Source organism: Dama dama, chromosome 5 (genome assembly GCF_033118175.1).
Source record: "Dama dama isolate Ldn47 chromosome 5, ASM3311817v1, whole genome shotgun sequence".
NCBI classification, from domain to species: domain Eukaryota; kingdom Metazoa; phylum Chordata; class Mammalia; order Artiodactyla; family Cervidae; genus Dama; species Dama dama.
The window spans coordinates 122,065,184-122,080,461 of record NC_083685.1 but is presented as its reverse complement, the minus strand read 5'-3'; the positions used below and the strand labels follow the sequence as shown (position 1 = coordinate 122,080,461).

Below are 15,278 nucleotides of genomic sequence, written 5' to 3'. Positions count from 1 at the left end.
CAGAACATAAGCTTCCTGGGAATCTAGAAAAGGGAACAGCTCTACCTCTCATGGAGCCCAGATGGATTCCTGAAAATTTGTGTCAAACCAATTTTTGTAAATCCAATCATGTTCGCAGTGATTCACCTCCATCTCTGAAACACTTCCCTCCTGACCAGCTGCTCACCTGACCAGCTTCCTCCACACACACAAACACGCTCACCAGCGATGGGCTTGAGCAAACACCAATTCAAGAGGGGGCTGCGGCCAGAGAGGGGCTTCATGTGATCTGAATACTCATGGCCAGATTTTGCTGTGTCAGGGCTCAGGTTTCCAGGAAGCAGAGCAGATGGCCCAGTGCCCTCCTCGGTGTTTCTTTAGCCCTTATCCAATTTCTTTTAGGGAGGTCTCACCAGAACCACCATAACACTTCTCACCTGTTTCTCCAGGACATCCCAAAGTGGTCCTCTGTATGATAGATCTGTGAGAGAACTGCACAGGAGTTGGGGAAGGAAGGGGAGAGGTAGGCCCAGATTCCCTGTTGTAATGTCCCCCATGTGCTGGCCCTAAAGGCAGGGTGGGGTGGCCTGCAGCAAAGCCAGGCTGGACTGTTCAGAGCTCTTGGGCAGCACAGATAGGTGGGGGGGGGGGGGGGGGGCAGCATGAGCAGACCTGCAGTGGAAGAGGGTGCCTGTCACTGCAGGACAGAAGCGTCAAGGCTGCAGCCATGGAAGCCGACAGTGGTTGCTGGTACCTGAGGAAATGAAGACAAGTGGACAGATCCAAGGTCCAAAGCCAGTGGACTGGGCAGTGGATGATATTTAGGAGGTCAGAGGAGAGGAAGATGACCTGGCCAGTGAGGGAGGCCCACGCCTTCAGAGTAGGGAGCCTGGGCCTCTGTCTCGATGATGCTGGAGAGCTTGGTTGCTGCCCTGTCCAGGGGTGGCTACTGTTGAATCACCTGCACACTAGACTCCCAGGACACAGGCAAGGCCACAGGGACCAGTCGCTGCTCCGTGACTCTCTTTTGTCAGGCGACTGTTAAAAACATATGTGCATACATGCATGTGTGTTAAAGAATGAATGACTCCTGTTGAAAGAGCCCTCATCAATCTGGAGCTGAATGTCCACTGACATGTAGAAGCTTCCCCAGTGGACTTCACTGATTTATACTAGGGTGGGTGTGTCCCCAAATGGACTATGCCTTCCTTAAGGGGAGAAAGAGGAGGCATATATGCTCAGTACCTGCCCTGTTTCAAGCCCCACCTGAGGTCCTTGAACCTCGTATTTCATCTCATTTTCACAGCATCACCCTCATTTTGTAGGTTAAGGAAGCTGAGGCTCAGAGAGTCGATGAAGAGCTAGTTGGTGGGGGAGCTGGGGTTTGACCTTCTCTACCACGGAGGCTCCGTCCTTTGCTTTTCTCGTAGGACCACCCTGGGGATGGGACAGGCTGATCTGTCCATCTTTCCTAGCTGCGGGCAGGGCTGGGAGCCAAGCCCTCCTCCAGCACTGGGGATGGGAGGTGGGGGGGACTGTCCAGGCTTCAGAAATCCTCCTGAGGCCATGCCCCAGCCACGCCCCTGGACTTAGCCAGCCATGCCACCAGCACAACCATTGGCTGACGTGGGTACAGTAAAGGACTAGAGGCCCATCAAGGAGGGTGGTGATAAACCCACCTGTCAGGGAGGGGTCACCAAGTCACTTCAGTACTAGGGAAAACCAGCATCAGCTTTGCCCAGCCCAGAGTCCCAGGAGTATGGGAGGGAAATTTTTGGTGAGCAACCCCGGGCTGAACATGGGAGCTGTCCAGCACAGGAGGAGCAACCTGGGCCCCTTGTGGTCAGAGAATCCGAACAGCCTTTGGCATGATCTGTGATCTTGTCCTTATTATAAAAGGAATACATATTCACTGCAGAAAATTTAGAAACTACACTTATGCAAAAAGAAGAAAATTTAAAATAACCCACAATCCCACTACCCCGAAATAACTCCTGTTAACATTTTGAGCATAATACCCTCCCAGACTTTCCTATGCATAGAATATATATTTTTGGTACTAAGTGGGATCATACTGTACATTCCATTTTATAACTTTTTTTCACTTAACTATGTCTCATACTAAATCACTAAGTATTTTTCCACAACATCATTTTTTAATGACTGAATTAGCCGAAGAATACTAAAAGGATGGCTGAAGACAGGAAAGGAAAATTTTATAATACAGAACACTACAATTAAGCATTAAACAGGAAAATGCCCTTTGTCAACAAATCAGCTCTATGATTACAGAAAAATATTATTTTTTAAAGTTTTTTCCTCTGTAGTCCAAATTCTACAATATTTAAAAAAAAAAAAAACTTGATTTAAAGACATGACCCTCAAAAGAGAGCCCCCTTCTCTGAGACCTTCTCTTACTGAAATGGATCAGTGAGGAAAACAGCCAGATCCGCACATCCAAAGATCTTGCAGGTTACTTAGGCATGATCTCTATAGTTCTGAGAAGCAAAAGAATAGAGTAATTTAAAACAATAAGGGGTTATGTCCAGAGTTGTGTGTGTAGGTCTGTGTGTGTGTGTGTGTATAAAGGCAACAGTGGATATCTGAGAATGTGTTGACGGATAAATGATATTGGGGTGGGGATGTACATGTATGAAAGGTAATCAATTCTGAGCAACAGTGAAAAGGTTTTACTACTGACCTTTATAACTAATACTGTGAATGTTTCTACACTTGATCTGAGCTCAAGGGGCAGGAGGCTCTCCTTGGCTAGTGGTGTCTTTAGATATAAATAATATCATCGTTCTGAAGAACTGACTTGACCTCCTCTCACTGCAGGTGTCCTGGACTGAATGCTTGCGTCCCCTCAAAATTCATATGTTGAAGCCCTCGTGCATGCGTGCTAAGTCGCTTCAGTCACGTCCAGCTCTTTGTGATGCTATGGACTCTAGCCCTCCAGACTCATCTGTCCATGGGGCTCTCCAAGCAAGAATACTGGAGTGGGATGCCGTGCCCTCCTCCAGGAGATCTTCACGACTCAGGGAGGTTGAACCTGTGTCTCCTGCGGCTCCTGAGGCTCCTGCATCGCAGGCGGATTCTTTACCACTGAGCCACTGGAGAAGCCCGCTGAAGCCCTCACCCTCAATGGAACAGTATTTGGAGGTGTAAGGTGATCAGGGTTAGATGAAGCCTGAGGATTGGGCCCTTGTGATGGGATTAGTACCCTAATAGGAAGAGACACCAGAGCCCCCTCCCCACCATGTGAGGTCATCAAGAAAGCAGCAGTCTGCAAGCCAGAAGACGGCCCTCACTGGAACCTGACCACAACCACACCCTGATCTCAGACTTCAAGCCTCTGGAACTGTGAGAATTAAACTCCTGCTGCTTAAGCCACCCTGTTTGCCCTATTCTGTCATGGCTGCAGAAGCAGACTAAGACCTCAAGTAAGATGTCTAGAGTAGTTTGGGGACAGTAGGATTGCAGTCATCTGGACTTTGTCAGGCCGTTCCCCAAGAAGAGACCCAGAGGGGCCGCATGTGGAGGTGGGAGGAGTGAGGAACCTGAGTCCCTCCTGAGCCCAAGGAGGACTCACAGGACTCGCAGCTGCTCTGCCAGGAAGGAGGCATGCTTCTCAAGTGGGACATGGGTGCTTGGGCTGGGGTCTGCTGTTTCACAGTGACAATAGATGAGGTGCAAAGAGCCCGGGGATGGCCCCCCGGAGATCCTCTTAGACGAGGCACAGGCAGAGCCCCTGGGGTCTCTCCCACAGTGATCTCACCGGGAGCCCCACAGAGGAAGGGTAAATGAATGGAGAACACGAGGGAGCTTATAGGGGTCAGAGCTGAGGCCAACTCCAGGAAGAGCAAAGGGGGCTTCCCCAGGGTCAAAAGAAATCCTGGGGCCAAACACACGGGGTTCCCCTTTGGGAACCAGGGGTTGGAGCCTTGAGAGCCGCTCCACACAGACTCAGACCCTCACCAGAGCAGGAGGAGCTGGGGAGCTGGAGGCACTGGGAATCCCACCCCCTCCCCACCCAGGTCTGGCCTCAGGATCCACCAGCAGCTCTTCCTACCACTGGTCCCCGCAGCTTGGTTGAAAACCCAAGGAGGAGATCGGCCTGGGGCAGAACCAAGGGTGACTGGCAGTAAGCTGTGCCAGCCTCAGAGCCACTGCGACCCAACAGCAGTGTCCTTGGGAGCACAGATCCGTGCTTGCAAAGCATCATGGACGCTGAGCAACTGCGGCTTCTGGTTTATTGCTTATCTTTCCTGTGCACTTTAGGGAAGCTCCAACCTGCCACGGATGAAATAAAGATGGAGGACCTCTGCCCAGGTGGGAGCCACTTTAATAGAGCCCCAGAGGCTGAGCCCAGGGAGAACAAGGCCCAGCGACTTGGGGTGCTGGCGGCCCCGGGAGACACAGATTCTGGGTCCCACGTGTAGGCCTCCTGGTGCCTAGAGTGATCCCACACCCTGGGATCCACTTCCTGGACAGGAAGTCCAGGTTGGGGCTGGTGCAGGGGTGGGTGATCCAGCACCTCCCTCTGTCACCAGGACACAGGTCCTGCACCTCCCGTCAGGCTGGGAGCAGGATGGCTGCAGTAGATCCATAGCAACATCCCGAGGCCCCTCTTAGAAGCCAAGAACCGTTCACAGAAGCTGACTCTCCATGCTGGAAGATACTCCCCTAGTCTCATCAGCCAGAACCAGTCGCCGCTAAGAGCACAGGGCCTCCCGTGGACCGAGTGCTCAGTCTTGAGGTCAGGGTGGCCTCCCTCTCCCTGCACCAAGCCCAGGTCAGTAAGAAGCGAGAGGGCCTGGACGCCCCTGGGAGCCATCGGCCTGCGGGGCCATCTCCCCAGCAAGGCTCTTCCCTGCCTGCCCTCTGAGACGTCACCATGAGATGCTGCGTTCACTCTCACTAGACCTTCAGCCTCTCCCTCACCACCCAGACACTCACCCCAACGTTCAGCTCTGCAGGCGATCTGGAGGGTAGGAAGTGGCCCTGCTGCCCCTCTGAGGTGCCTGGGCTCACAGGCCAGCTGCATGCCCACAGGGCCTGGCCAGGCCACATGCTGGGGGGCATAGAGCAAGACAGGACAGCCCACTCCCAAAGACAAAGCCGCCTGGGTGAGGACGACCATGCTAACACATGTGCTGGGGCCCAAGGAGGACTGTGGGGTCCACGTTTGTGGGGCCACTGGATGAGCAGGGCTGGAAGAGTCCACACTGTTAGTGGGTCCGCCAGGCAGTGGGAGGGTCCCCTCTTCTTTTAGGAGCAGATGAGCCCTTAATCAGAAGCCAGCCTCTGGGGAAACGGGCTGGCCTCCCCTCTGCAGGCCACTCAAAGGCCCCAGCCCCCTCTGCCCGTGAACAGTAGCTACCGCAGATCTGTCTGCACAGTGCCTCCCTCCAAAACTTCTTACACGCCCAGACACCCTCTCTCCTTGCCCTTCTCTTTTCCATTCACAGCTAGAATTAAGTGACTTCACAGAGGAGTGGGGATGAAAAAGTGCCATCCCCTTGATCCAACAGTTAGGCTCCAGAACCCCCATTATACTAATCATCACCCAACTAACACCTTTGTTTTGGGCCACATAGTCCTGGCAATACCTGTAAAACACGTGTGCCCTCCAGCAAAACGTACCATCACACCCTGTAAGTCTGCCAGCCGTGGGGCCTGCTTAAGTGTAGCTCAGTAAACACGTCCTTGCAGCCACATGAGTTCTGTCAAAGGTGCTCCATCATGCCGATGGACAGGTGGACAAGCCAGGTTTCCCCTGACTCTCGGGCTGCCGGCCACTGGCTTCTTCCCACTGAATAAGGCGCCAAAGGCTCTGAGAGGAGCCAGCCCATGGGCTCCTCAGGCCACACCCAGCCCACCACTTTGAATAGAGTCCCCTCTTACCTCCTCCATCTTCTATGCAACACAGAAGGTTGGACACTGACCTGCTTGGCTGGTGTATTTGTCTCCAGGGGCTACCGTAACAAACTACCACAAACTGAGCAGCTTAAAACAACACAGTTTTATTCTTGAACAGCCCTGGAGGCCAAAAGCCTGAAACTAAGGTGTCAGCAACGCTGTGCACTCTGGAAAGGCTTGCATCGCATCACTTCAATCCCTGCCTCTGCCCTTACATGACCGTCTGCGCTGTACGTCCTCTTCTCTTCCTATAAGGACACCAGTCCCTGGATTTAGGGCCCACCCTACCCCAGTATGACCTCACCTTAGCTTGATTAAAGCTGCAAAGACCCTATTCCCAAATAAGATCTCATTCACAGGTCCCCGGAGTTAGGACTTAGACATATGGGGGCACAAAATAACACAGCGTAGGTCTCTCCTGGAAGGTCAAAGGTGGGCGGGCACACAGTGCCAGGCCTGTCTCCCCACCTCCATCACCTGCATGCCAGCCAGCCTCTGCTCAGTGCCCCAGGGTGGAGTCCTGACAGCCTCCTGAGTCCTGCTGATGTTCACATCTCTCAGAACCAAACTCTGTCTCCCTAGAGCTTGCACCCACACATCCTTTTTCTGCCTTTGAACACAAAGGGACAAACCTACTTCCTCCTCCACATGACAGACCTTTGAATAATTAGAGCATGGCAGCAGGCCCACCCCCACCCACCCTGCCTCTCCAAGGCTCCTGGTGGCTTCAAGGGCCCACCTGTCATGTGTGTGCACCCCCCACCTTCACACCCCAGCTAAGCGAGCCCCACTGGCCACCATCTTTTCCTAAAGCAAGATATAGAACCGGCCACAAATGTCCTGGGAGATGCCCCTCCCCAAACACAAACAGGGTGCCACAGACACAAAGCTGGGGGTGCTAGAGAGGGAAGGTGCAGAGACTCGAGACTCTGGCTGAGAGGGTGGGGTGGGCATCCGACAGCCCCTCGCCCTAAGTCGGGCTCTGGGCCTGTGATTCACCTATCCTGCAAACATAAATCCCCCCACTGTGGGAGACAGATGGAAGAAGAGCTGGTCCCAGCCAGTCTGTCAGCAAAATCTGTGCCATCGTATAAAGACTTCTCTCCCAGAAACTGATAGCTCCCTGATCGCAGGGTAGGGTCTGTGTATGCGCCTGGAGCTTGACAAAGTCTTGTTGAATGAATGAATGAGTTAATGGCTGAAGTGAACTGGGGGACCTGGAGACTTCTCGTCTCTCCTGCTTCCACCCTGCAGCCCTGAGACAGCTCGCTGCGGAGTTACACGGTAAACGTGGCTCTTGGGGAGATTTCCACGGTCAGAGCAGGACACCCTCAGTACTGCCTCCTCCCAAGGCCCAGTTCCCTCCTCTGGGGCAGACCTTTCTGTGTGTGCAGAGAAATCAGGATAATAAAGGGAGGTAGGGTTTTGAAAGCTATCCAGGGCTGCCCACTGTTTTGGGGGGCAGCACCAGGGCAGTGAAGCACTAACAGAGGCTCTCAAGCCACACATGGTTCCTTTAAACCCAGGAATTTCAGACAAACAAGTCAGCAGACCTTAGGCACCCAGATGGGGTTGGAAGTCTACAATTGCCGTTAGACCCAGAAGGCCACTGCCGTGAGAAGCTCAGGTCTAAGGCTCCGAGATCAGGTGATGGCTTAACACAGCTGGTCCAGAAGCAACTCCAAGACAGCATATGATAGTCAAAGTCTGAGAGTGGCCCATATGTAAAGAGTACCCCAGAACAAATAAAAAAGAAAATTCTCTATGGACACATAGATAAAGCACATGGGCAGATAGTTCACAGAAGTCAAATGCAAATAAATAATAAACAGAAAAAATATAATCAACCTTCCTAGAGTTGAGGAAATGTAAGTTTAAATGCTATTTTGTACCCTTAGACTGGCAAATATTTTAAGAAATAATAATAACTGATACTAGTATGGGTATAGGATAAAGAATCCTTGCATGGTATGGCGAATTCTGAAAATACTTCCAAATTTGTAAAGCAATCCAACTGTAGTTATTAAAACTTAAGATATACATGCCCCTGGCCCCAATAATTCTCCTTCTGGGATTTTCTTCAAAAAAGCAGAAAGTGCCAGGAAAATACACAGCACATGAAAATGACATATGTGCATATATGCACATGGGTTGGTCAGCGTGAGCAAAGTGGTTATTTTGGGAGGGAACACTTCCAGCTAGTAGCAGAGGTCAGAAGTCACCCCAGACAGCTGGATTTGGGGGACAGCAAGCAAGACTAATTGCTTCACTTTAGACACTTCTATCTTAGAAGACCTAATACAATAAATAAATAATGACTTTATAACTCATGCGACTGCATTTTTTAAGTGACTAAGGAAATTATTTCAAAATGAAGCTTTTTTTTTTTTACTTCCTCTGCTGTTACAGGTGGGGTTGCCAGATTTAGCAAACAAAAACACAGGATCCTTGAATACATTTGTGAATTTCAGATAAACAACATTTTAAAAAATATAGGTATGTCCCATGCAATATTTGGCACTTACTTATACCAAAAAATTCTGTGTTGTTCATCTGAAATTCAAATTTAACTGGGCATCCCGGGTTTTATCTGGCAACTCTAGTTACAGGGGGAGGGAAACAAAAGATCTCTGCAACTCTAATTTAAATTCTTTTCTTCTAGCTCCCCCTAAAAACCTGTCACAGCCATGACGATGTTTTTTTTTTCCCTCCCAGTGATCACAAGCACGCACACGCACATACGCACACACACTCACATGTTTTGATCATCACTCATCACCCTCCAAAAGAACATTCTCTGACTGGCACACACTGATGTTCTGCACAATTCCTATTTGAGAGTCAGGATGTCACATCAAAGCTCCTAGAGCAGCGTCTGGGCCTTTCCCATTCTGTGCCCAAGCTCAGCAGGGCCGGGCACACGGAAAACGGTCAGCAAACTGGGGGAGACCAGTTAACGGAGGATCAGGCGCGCCCTGGAAAAAGGATGGTGCCCCAGCTTCCTGCCCATTGCTTGGCCAGGTCATGCCTTTGACAAACTCTTAGCCATGGTGGGCGTCGGAACCTGCTCAAGCTGCCAGGTGCACCTTCTGTCCCCGTCTCTCCCAGCACTGAACACACAACACATGAACTTCATACAGAGTGGCCGAAATCATTGCTTCCAAAGGTTATGTTTGTATCTCATTTCATGTTATTCACTTGCTGTCACGGTGAGGAGACCCAGGACTGAGGATGGGGAGGCTGGAGCCAGGATGACCTTGACCAGGTTATAGGCTGCTCAAACTCCTCACCTGTACAAGCAGAGGTTGGGCAGATGTTCTTGAAGGGATTTCTAAGGCTTTCTGGGCTTCAGGTCAGGAGTGTCCTCAACCTGCCTACTCCAGGGTATGCCACTCACCCACCCTCACCCAAAGCAGAGAATGTGACTGCTGGCCACAAGAAAGTCCTCAGCCCTCTCCTTGAGGCCCAGACAGCTCTGCAGGCCCAGGAATCCCCTGCTGAAATCGCTGCTTAACCCACTGTCCATCGTGTCGAGTTGCGGAAGCCGCAGACGCGACATTAGCATTACAACCCACACTGATCTTTGTCAATTACGCTCCAGTATTTGAGCTCTAACCAGCTTTAAATTGAATCAGGACAAAATCATCAGAATAAAAAGAGCCCAAGCCCCAGCCTTTCAATTCCAGCACTGGAAAAAAAAAAGTTATACATTTCATAATGGCCTTCTACCCCATAATGAACAGGAAAAATAAATTAGATTCCAAGCTAAGGGTATATTTATGCAATTTCATTATGTGCCCATGAGCAAGCCTGGTTTTCACCAAGATAAAAATGAGCTCTCAGAAACACTCGCACTAAATAAATGGAGTGATTTAACAGCTTAACGGGGAGCGTGGAGGAGGAACTGAAGGACAATGTCAAAAATGGAAAATAAAAATAAGAGGGACATCCGACATGCCTCTTGTGCTCTGTGCCCCATGCCCGAGGCGCCAGGTCTGTGTGGCCTTCTGGGCAGCATCTCTATTCTTGGAGGCCTGGGCAACCAAGGCCAGGATGGGTGGAGGGAACATGGATTCTCCCGTGTTCTGCACACCGATCAGAGCATCCACCTCCAGTGCCCCAGGCTCAGGGGTCAGTTCTTCAGAGTCCACGCCCGTTTCCAGAGATGACCTCACTCAGCTAGCTTCTGCAGTAAAACTCCAGGCTGTCCTAGCCCTTCTGGTCCTCATCACGAACCTTCTTCCCTTTTTTCCAGAAGTTCCTCTTGGTTCTTTTGCGTCCATGTCAGGGTTACCTGACGCTCCTGTGGCCCCAGCTTCAGGGCACCTCCATGCCCACAGGTTCTCTTCCATGGTCCCCGGGCACCAGTTGCCTGGCCTTCACGTTAGCATTTCTTTTTTCCAGAAATGAAAACAAGTTCTCTGCTGCCTTTGAACTCTCTAAGCGTGTGGTTTCTTTCTTTTTTTCCCAGTGCATTGTTTACCATGTGATGCTCTGGAACCTCGGTGTGAGAGGCGTTGTGTAAGCGCGTCTCATAGTTGTTGTGAAGGTTGACAAAATAAGGCATTTATTTTTACTCTTTTAATGCATATTTACAAAGCTGGAGGGTGTCCCCTGAAAACCCCAGTGGTGTGTAGCTGGGACAAACTTGGAGTGAGACAGCTCTGGGACCTCTCTCAAAGGCAGCACTGCTGACTTCCAGAGACGCCCTTTTCAGCCTCGCTGAGAGACTCCCTGGTGCTGTCAAGGGTGAAGAAAAGGTGATCGACTCCTGGAATCTCAGTCCCGGGGCACCTTCCGGGGAAATCTCCCTCTTCACAGGTAAGGATATCAAGACTCCGAGAGACCAGGGAGGGATCCCAGCTCATCCGTGTGGGAGGGGGTCTTCCATCAGTCTGCCCCACGGAAATATCATGCCAAGCACATGGATTATTACATGTTCTAGCAGTCACATTAAAATTTCCCCAAAAATGGTGAAATTAATTTCAAGAATGTATTTCATGTAATCCAATATATTCAAAGTATTATCATGTCAATATGCATTCCATGTAAGAAATTACACATGCGATGGTTCACATGCTTTGTCAGAGTGCTGCACTTTGAAATCCTGCCTGCATTTTATGTCCACAGTTCATCCCTACCCAGACAGGCCACCGGCTGGCGGCCTCCCTCGCGGGCGAGGGCGGCACAGAACTTCTTCACATCACCATCTCACTTGCAAACAGCCCCAAGCCTAAAAGACAACCAGGCAGGTGCAGGCGGCTGCCGACCAGTACAGGGAAATACAGCCAGTGCTCAGAAAGGCATGTTTACAACCTCCACCTTCAGTGATTTTGCCAAAATCGCCCTGAGACCATAACGAAGAATCGCCACCGCCATGATCCTCGAGTATCTTCTGTGTCAGGAACAAAGGACTCTGCAGGTGACATATGGCCACATCCTCTGGGTAGCTCTGAGAGGCAAGTACTGTCATCGCTGTGACATCCCACGAACAGCAGAAGCTGAGACGGGGCTGCCGCAGAATCACAGAGAGTCAACAGGCGTCAGGGAGCTGCAACGTCGATGTTCATCAGCCTCTGAGGGCAGAATCTTCCCCCTTGACAAGAATCCACTTAGAACCAAACAGGCACCTGATACCCCTACTTCTCACTCATGGCCGGCTGCTCAATATGGGGCAATACCAAGACCCTCCTGCTTTGACACGTTCCCTCCTTTCCCAAGGCCTTCAAGGGGAAGAAATAAACAAGCAGACAGATAAATACCAACGAACAAAGATAAATACCCACGAAGGAAAATGAGACGAGCTGTGAAGATTAAGCATGCCAAGCTGGAGTCAGCCTCGTGGTCTTAGGTGCCAAGCCCATCAGCTCGTTAGTGCAGATGGAGCTGGAGTTCCACGGCCTAGAGTGATTCCTGGCTCCCGCCCAGTGAAAATGCAGAGTGAGTGGATGACCAGCAAAGACACAATCAATGTCCATAGCTGGGGGCACGGACAGGGGGGAGCACCAAGAAGCTTGCTGAAGACACCGTGGGACAGAGGGACTCGAACACCCACCCTGACCCCCACCCTCGGCTCCTTCCACGCCTGCGAAGATTGGGGTCAACAGGGGCCTGGCTGTCGTCCACACAGAAGCCCCACAAGCAGGTTTGAGGAAGCTGAGTTAGTTGATGGCTGGCTGGCACTGGTGCCTGGACCCAACCCCAGCTGCTCACCATTTCAGCAACACCTGCTCAGGTCTTTGTCTCTCCGTGTGGGCCAGGTGGGGCCCTACCTGTACAAGGAGAGCACATCGGCGTCAGCCCCTGGAATGCTATAAGGCTCAGGGCATGTGCTGCTCTGTGGTCACACGGTGGTGACTGGTGTTGGGGTCAGGAGGCCTCGAGGAAATGCAGGAACGGAGGAGGCCCCTCCTCCATGGCTGGGGAGCTGGTGTGGAGAAAGGAACGAAGAGCAGAGAGGGGAGGGCAAAAGCAGAGAGGGCATGGGTCCTCCCCAAGCTTCAGGGAGTGTGCTCCTCCCACTGGAGTTCCTCCACCCTCCAGGCCTCCCTGCCCGCCGCCCTGACACCCTGAGAACCACCCACAGGCGCCGCACCTGCCACAGCACAGCCACCAGGCCCCCAGCAGACAGCACCCGGGCGCCTTCCTTGATGGCCCTGGGAAGGGTGTCCGCCTGCCTCTGTTGGCGTCCCCAAGCCACCCCCTCGGTGCTCTTACATAACTCGGGTCCTTCCCCACCCACGAGCAGCGCCGTCCTCCAAGTCCCCCCACCTTCTAGACACGGGGGTGTAACATCTGCTCACACTGCTCCTCTCCAAGAGAACACCACCCCCCACACACCGCACCCCAAACTCAAACATTGCCACCCTCCCCCAAAGCCGCAAGGGATAAAAAATAACATAAAATAAAAACATGCTACCACTGCCACCCACCACATCATTAAGGGCAGAAAAAAGTCTTCTACAAATAAAACTCTTTCCTTCTTGTTCTAGAAAAACAGTAACGAAGGGTGGGGGGGGGGGGCGGGTGGCGGGAACGCAGGGAGGGAGCAGACGAGAGCTGCTCTGCCTTTTCATCTCCATTGCTGAAATCATCTTTGATATTTCTTATTTTTAAAAAAGAAAGAGAGAATTCCACTGAGGTGCAAGCGCAGGCTCCCAGTTCTCCTACCGCGAGCATTCATGTGAGCAAGGGGTATTAGAATTCAGCACCAGAAAGCCACATCCGGGGGGTCCCCTGCCCTCATCTCGCTCCCCTCCCTGCAAAGGAGCGTGTCCAATAGAACAGAGGAGGGGGCGTGTTTGGTTTCAGATCGAGAGGCCAAGATCTGCACTGCTGGAACCCTGGCAAGATGGGGAGCACAAGGGAGCACAACCCGGGGGTGTGCCGAGTTGGCCGGGAGCCATCCTGAGACTCCACACACTTCCCAGCACCCCCACCTCAACCTCAACCCGGCTCGCGTGTCCTTCCAGCCAGCCGAGTGTTTAATGGCTTGATGCCTGCCTGCCCTTCCAAACTCTTCCATGAAAGCAAGAGGGAAAGCCGTAATTTTCCCCAGGAGACGCTGTCTAATCCACTTCCCATTATCCAACTTAGCCTCACCGTGGAGACGTGGGTCCTCTTTCTGTGTGTTCTCAGCTGCTCCACATCCTCACCACCCTGGCCTGGATGCCCCCACCCAGCTGCAGCCAAGAGTCCCTCTGGTTCACCATCTGGGTGAAAAGTCACCTCCCTTCTCAGTCACCGAGTTTATTGCACTGTCTTTGGGAGAACTTTGTGGCCATGGAAGCCTCCACTTTGATTATTCCTATATAGCTAACTGTGTGGGCACATTTGAGTGTATACTACACACAAAAGCCATCATGTTGCAATCTAGATAAATCCCAAATGTGTGGGATACAATTTACAGATGTGCATAATGACATATTTAAAGAAAATCACCTTCAAGAGGTTTACAGGGGGTCCAGGAAGGTCACGGCTGCAGTCTGGATCTCAGGGGGTCCTCATCTCCCCGGATGTACATTCCCACTTGTCGCCACTGCTGAGCCATGAGTGTGCGGCAGGAGAGAGTCCAAACCCCAGACTGCTTTGCAGCCGAAACAGAGGGATCCAACCCTAGAAAGCTGTGTTTATGGAGGACCTATTTGGTGTTTCACAGTCTCCCCCTTTCAGTCACAAGGATAGACAAACAGGTGAAATGTTGTCATCAAGGTCCCAACAACTGCCAGTGTGGTCCCCTCTGCACACTGAGCTCCTCTAGTTTCTGCTCCAAGGCCTCGATTCCCAGCACCCAAAGAGCAAGCTCTCTAAAGAAGGATAACTGATGACTTATTTGAGCAGGTACACCAAGAGCAGGGGCATCCCTTGGTTCCCTCCTGCCTGCTGGTGCTCCCAGCGGCCCTGTCCTCATAGCTAAGGTTCACTTCACAGCAGGCAACCTGCTCAGGGCTGAGAAATGGAAGCTGGATGCTGGGCAGTGCCTTCCCACCAGGGAGACCCTCATAGGCCAACCCTTGTGATGGAGAACAACAAAGAATGACGACAAAACAGGAAAAGGAGTGTTCCCGCAGCCTAGTGGCTCAGAAGTTACAGAATCTGGAGAGTCCACATCATTCCTTTTCTCTTTTCTATTAAAAATCTGCTGCCTGGGGGAGGGAGTCAGAGAGGACCACGCATGGAGGACTCATAGGAGCAAGTCCCCAGAGAGGCTCTCTCACTTTCTCTCTACTTGGAATGGGGATCCACTTGCCAAAACAAATCTGGAGCACAGGCAGGAAATATTCATTTTCAGAGAACATCCATGTGGTGAAAAACAGAGAAGACATCCTCTTTATTCTAGTCGAGCAGCTGCTTGTCCAGCGCCGACAGCATGCATGAGGCCCACAAGTGAAGGCAAAGGAGAGATGGGCCAGGAGGCTCCAGGGGGCTCAGGGGACAGCGGGGTGGGATGGAGGTGCTCCACCATGGTGCTCCCCCATAACAGGCCTGAGTGCCCGGCTGTACCCAAACATGCCCACCCTTGCCCACAGATTCCGCCCCCCTCTTTCTCCCAAAAAAGGACCAGCTTGCATTTGAGATTCCCAGAGCTCAGAAGTCCAAGCAAGCATCTTGCCTGGGGCATGGAGGGGCAGTTGGGAGCAGTGGTTCCTTTCCTTCTCCAAAGGGCTGGCACAGCCCTGTGACATGGCCCTATCACCACCCCAGAGCTATGGGTGTGCCCAGGATAGTGGTACAGATGAATCCAAAATAAAAATGTGCTGGTTAAGTAGCACTAGCTGCTAGAGAAGGGGCCTGGTTGGATCCACTCCCCATCCCTGGGCTCACATGGCCCCCAGGAAGCCCCTTCAGCTCCCTGGGCCTCCATCATCCTCTGTAAT

General features: G+C 51.8%; 1 non-coding gene and 1 pseudogene across 1 annotated transcript; both read left to right on the top strand.

Moving 5' to 3' along the window:
* The first annotated feature begins 2,404 nt into the window (after positions 1 to 2,404).
* Positions 2,405 to 2,483, top strand: LOC133058181 (small nucleolar RNA U2-19). The gene has a single exon (XR_009693288.1). It is a non-coding gene; the product is annotated as a small nucleolar RNA U2-19 (small nucleolar RNA).
* A 167-nt stretch (positions 2,484 to 2,650) lies between these two features.
* LOC133058179 (small nucleolar RNA U2-30) lies at positions 2,651 to 2,726 on the top strand (annotated as a pseudogene).
* Positions 2,727 to 15,278: the final 12,552 nt, after the last annotated feature.